The sequence below is a fragment of the Bubalus bubalis genome, chromosome 15 (genome assembly GCF_019923935.1).
Source record: "Bubalus bubalis isolate 160015118507 breed Murrah chromosome 15, NDDB_SH_1, whole genome shotgun sequence".
Classification (NCBI taxonomy): domain Eukaryota; kingdom Metazoa; phylum Chordata; class Mammalia; order Artiodactyla; family Bovidae; genus Bubalus; species Bubalus bubalis.
In genome coordinates this window covers 77233858-77239857 of record NC_059171.1, presented here as the reverse complement: position 1 = coordinate 77239857, position 6000 = coordinate 77233858, and positions in this window count along the sequence as shown.

Below are 6000 nucleotides of genomic sequence, written 5' to 3'. Positions count from 1 at the left end.
CGGATTCTTTACCACTGATGCCTTTATCCATTTTCAGTCACCATAATATTTCTCCATTTTCTGAAATATATTACAGGTTCTCAGTTCTAACAGTGTGGGAAATGGGAGGCTCAGAGAAGTTCAGCTGCTTGCTCACATGGGTCAGTAAACCCACGCCAGAGCGAGGGCTGGAACACACGTATCCTGAATTCTATAACCGCTTGTTGTCCAGGGTGTAGACACGATGCCTTGCTGGACCGTTAGGCACACCTCAGTGTGTCCACGTGAGGCACCCCTCGCAGGCAGCCTGGCTTCTTGAATTTGGCTGGCCCTGGTGTTTCAAATGTGAAGTTTTAATCCAACTTTCTTTTAAACTAAAAAAAAAAAAAAAAATTTTCCCTGAGCTGTTGAAATGAAATAATTGCCTTGAATATTGTGAGAAACTGGCTGAGTGCTATAGAGAACAATGTAATTCTAATTTAGTGGGTTTTCAAGTTTTCTAGTATAGATCACTGGGGGGGAGGGGGGTGGGAAGATGCTATATTTTTCTTTTCTGTTCAAGCATGAATGGAATATTTGCAACCTGAGATGACAGTTTTAGCAATTTGAGATGAGCTCATCTCCAAATAAACCTAATTTTCGGTATCATCCAACAGTCACAATCCATTCGTTCTGACCATTAAAACAAATGACAAAGAACAATGAGCTTCACAGTTCGGAGGCGTGTGAAATCACTGATACGGTCAGAAGGGAGTGCTACTACCCAGCCGTGGGGTCTCCTCTTTTCACTTGGTGAGGATTTAGAGGCCCTGGAAGGGAATCAGGCACAGTAAATGCAGACATGCCGGAGGATTCCCAGATTAAACTGAAAAACAGACGGATGTGGTCTTCACAGCAGCCTTGTCTTCCATCCCATCCCATCCCATCTCTTCAATTAAGTTCCATGTTGTTCTAGAGTAGAATTTATTCCCAACTTTGCCACATATAACGTATGTGACCCTAACACATGTATTTCATCTAACTGAACTTTAATGTCTTCATCTGTGAAATGGGAAAAAAAAATGATTTCTGAAGTCTTGAATTTAAAGCAGGTACTATATGTATAAAATGATTGACTCAGTGCCAGTATTATTAAATATTGCTTCTATCCCTCCTCTAAGTTCCTAAGAAATAGAAGATGGATGAGACACGCTCATGGATTTAAGTAATGAAGAAAGCAGATAGCACCTCCTTACAGACCCTTGTCATCCCACACTCAGCTGTATTTCTTGTAGCTTCACATTTTATTTTATTTTGTCTTACAAAATAAGTGAAGATGAGTTTAAAGGGAGTCACACTGTCTTCAGTTACTTTTTTCATCTGTTGTCTCCTGTGGGAGAAAAGGAGCTTCAACACAAGCCCAGGGTTTGGGGTTCCCCCATCATCTCTGGCTTTGGTGCTGAAACATCTCATTGTGCTGTGAAATTAGTGCCCTACCACTGTTTCTCCCTGTTATTATTATTATCATTTTCTTCTCATCCTTAAGTTCCGGTGTCTGCGGTGTTTGAAGTCATGCAATTCTGCATTTGAAAGCAGCCAGCTCTAATATATTTGGTCAGGGAGACACAGTACTTCTTTCAATTCTGAGACTCAACACTCCGGAAAATTAGACATGAACTCAACACACAAAAATAACTCTGCAATGGCTCTACGATTCCATTTCTGGACAGAGTGGGCTTCCAGCCCAAGTGAAGTGCTTTTTTTTTTTTTTTTTTTTTCTAACAGATTGAATCACTGTGAAGACACCCACAGCTCTCATTTCTAACTTTGCAAAAGTGTCATTTTCAATCAAGGGCAGGAGCTAGCCATGAAATTAAGAAATGTTAAGGAAGGTGAAGAGCTTGAGGGAAGAAGGGAACTATTTCAGAAGTGAAATGGCTGGGATGAACTCCACTGAAGGTAACAGAATATAGGAATAACTGCCTGAAAAGTGGGTGAGTCATCTCCCTGTATCCCTTGTGAGATATGTCTGTGTGTTTGTGTGTCTGTGGATGGAGGACAATGATGAGGAAAATGGAGAGGGGAGGAAAGAAGAAAGAATGTGAAATGGGATGGTGGGAGAGATATTTCCTCTTTGGTAAAGGAGAGGTTTGGGGCTTCTCTGGTGGCTCAATGGTAAAGGATCCACCTGCCAATGTAGGAGAAACAGGAGATCCCTGGGTGTGGAAGATCCCCTGTAGAAGGAAATGACAACCCACTCCAATATTCTTGCCTGGGAGAGTGGCCAGAGAATCCTGGCAGAGTACAGTTCATGGGGTTGCAAAGAGTCAGACACGACTGAGCATGCACACACATGCAAAGGAGAGGTTTTATTTTCAATCTAAAGTCTTTCGCTCCATGGCATTTCCCAGCTGGGTGATCTTATGCCAAGTTGACCTTTCTTGTTCTCACTTACAATTTTGTAAAGTGAGGTGAGGTGAGGTTCAGTTCAGTAACTCAGATGTGTTTGAATCTGCGGCCCCATGGACTGCAGCACAACAGGCCTCCCTGTCCATCACCAACTCCCGGAGTTTACTCAAACTCATGTCCATTGAGTTGGCCATGCCATACAACCATCTCATCCTCTGTTGCCCCTTCTCCCACCTTCAATCTTTCCCAGCATCAGGGTTTTTACCAGTTCTTCTCATCAGGTGGCCAAAATATTGGAGTTTCAGTTTTAGCATCAGTCCTTCCAATGAATATTCAGGACTGATTTCCTTTAGGATGGACTGGTTGGATCTCCTTGCTGTCCAAGGGACTCTCAAGAGTCTTCTCCAACACCACAGTTCCAAAGCATCAATTCTTTGGCACTCAGCTTTCTTTATAGTCCAACACTCACATCCATACATGACTACTAAGAAAACCATAGCATGGACTAGATGGACTTCTGTTGGCAAAGTAATGTCTCTGCTTTTGAATATGCTATCTAGGTTGGTCATAACTTTTCTTCAAAGGAGTAAGCGTCTTTTAATTTCATGGCTGCAGTCACCATCTGCAGTGATTTTGGAGCCCCCCAAAATAAAGTTGCTCACTGTTTCCACTGTTTCCCCATCTATCTGCCATGAAGTGACGGGACCAGATGCTATGATCTTAGTTTTCTGAATGTTGAGTTCTAAGCCAACTTTTTCACTCTCCTCTTTCACTTTCCTCAAGAGGCTTTTTATTTCTTCTTCACTTTCTGCCATAAGGGTGATATCATCTGCATATCTGAGGTTATTGATATTTCTCCTGTCAATCTGGATTCCAGCTTGTGCTTCACCCAGCCCAGTGTTTCTCATTATGTACTCTGCATATAAGTTAAATAAGCAGGGTGACAATATACAGCCTTGACATACTCCTTTCTCGATTTGGAACCAGTCTATTGTTCCATGTCCAGTTCTAACTGTTATTTCCTGGCCTGCATACAGATTTCTCAGGAGACAGGTCAGGTGGTCTGGTATTCCCATCTCTTTCAGAATTTTCCACAGTGTTGTGATCCACACAGACAAAGGCTTTGGCATAGTCAATAAAGCAGAAATAGATGTTTTTCTGGAACTCTCTTGCTTTTTCGATGATCCAGTGGATGTTGGCAATTTGATCTCTGGTTCCTCTGCCTTTTCGAAATCCAGCTTGAACATCTGGAAGTTCACCTACTGTTGAAGCCTGGCTTGGAGAATTTTGAGCATTACTTTACTAGCGTGTGAGATGAGTGCAATTGTGTGGTAGTTTGAGCATTCTTTGGCATTGCCTTTCTTTGGGATTGGAATGAAAACTGACCTTTTCCAGTCCTGTGGCCACTGCTGAGTTTTCCAAATTTGCTGGCATATTGAGTGCAGCACTTTCACAGCATCATCTTCCAGGTTTTGAAATAGCTTCCCTGGAATTCCATCACCTCCACTAGCTTTGTTCATAGTGATGCTTTCTAAGGCCCACTTGACTTCACATTCCAGGATGTCTGGTTCTAGGTGAGTGATCACACCATTGTGATTATCTGGGTCGTGAAGATCTTTTTTGTACAGTTCTTCTGTGTATTCTTGCCACCTCTTCTTAATATCTTCTGCTTCTGTTAGGTCCCTACCATTTCTGTCCTTTATTGAGCCCATCTTTGCATGAAATGTTCCCTTGGTATCTCTAATTTTCTTGAGGAGATCTCTAGTCTTTCCAATTCTATAGTTTTCCTCTATTTCTTTGCATTGATCATTGAGGAAGGCTTTCTTATCTCTCCTTGCTATTCTTTGGAACACTGCATTCAAATGGGTATATCTTTCCTTTTCTCCATTGCCTTTGAGGTAATTTCTGCAAACTCTCTATGCCCTGCTGAGTGATTGATGTCCCTACCCCAAGTAGATTAACTTGCATTCTATTTACATCAGAGATATGTCCAGTTCTCGGTGCATCTTTTTTGACTGAGAGAGTGCATAAATACAAATTCAAAGGGATTGAGCACCTAGGTTAAAATTAGTTGACTTTGTTAAAATCCTATGCCCCCAAATTTAAATATTAAAAAAATTTTTTTTGATTCAAATGTGTCCTTTTTATTTTTTTAATTTTATTTTATTTTTAAACTTTACAATATTGTATTAGTTTTGCCAAACATCGAAATGAATCCGCCTCAGCAGGGTAGAAGGCATTGGGCTGTGATGCTACCTTCTCTGGATGGTATGAGGGGACACATTGAGATGCCAATGCCCTAGGAATATAGCACCTTTAGAAACTGGTTACAAACGGCTGCCCATCATAGCCCATGTGATGGTCTGCCAAGAAAACAAGCGACAACCACCAGTTATTCAAACAATGAATATTTTATGATTCATGCTATAGTGTATTGAAGTCAAGTGGGCCTTAGAAAGCATCACTACGAACAAAGCTAGTGGAGGTGATGGAATTCCACTTGAGCTATTTCAAATCCTAAAATTCCAGTTGAGCTATTTCAAATCCTATGATGCTGTGAAAGTGTTGCACTCAATACGCCAGCAAATTTGGAAAACTCAGCAGTCGCCACAGGACTGGAAAAGGTCAGTTTTCATTCCAATCCCAAAGAAAGGCAATGCCAAAGAATGCTCAAACTACTGCACAATTGCACTCATCTCACACACTAGTAAAGTAATGCTCAAAATTCTCCAAGCCAGGCTTCAGAAATGCGTGAACCATGAACTTCCAGATGTTCAAGCTGGTTTTCGAAAAGGCAGAGGAACCAGAGATCAAATTGCCAACATCCGCTGGATCATTGAAAAAGCAAGAGAGTTCCAGAAAAACATCTATTTCTGCTTTATTGACTATGCCAAAGCCTTTGACTGTGTGAATCACAGCACTGTGGATAATTCTGAAAGAGATGGGAATACCAGACCACCTGACCTGCCTCCTGAGAAATCTGTATGCAGGTCAGGAAATAACAGTTAGAACTGGACATGAAACAACAGACCGATTCCAAATAGGAAAAGGAGTACGTCAAGGCTGTATATTGTCACCCTGCTTATTTAACTTATATGCAGAGTACATAATGAGAAACACTGGGCTGGGTGAAGCACAAGCTGGAATCAAGATTGCCAGGAGAGATATCGATAACCTCAGATATGCAGATGACACCACCCTTATGGCAGAAAGTGAAGAGGAACTCAAAAGCTTCTTGATGAAAGTGAAAGAGGAAACTGAAAATGTTGGCTTAAAGCTCAGCATTCAGAAAATGAAGATCATGGCATCTGGTCACATCACTTCATGGGAAATAGATGGGGAAACAGTGGAAACAGTGTCAGACTTTATCTTTATGGGCTCCAAAATCACTGCAGATGGTGACTGCAGCCATGAAATTAAAAGACACTTACTCCTTAGAAGAAAAGTTATGACCAACCTAGATAGCATATTCAAAAGCAGAGACATTACTTTGCCAAAAAAGGTCCATCTAGTCAAGGCTATGGTTTTTCCAGTGGTCATGTATGGATTCGAGAGTTGGACTGTGAAGAAAGCTGAGCACCGAAGAATTGATGCTTTTGAACTGTGGTGTTGGTGAAGACTCTCGAGAGTCCC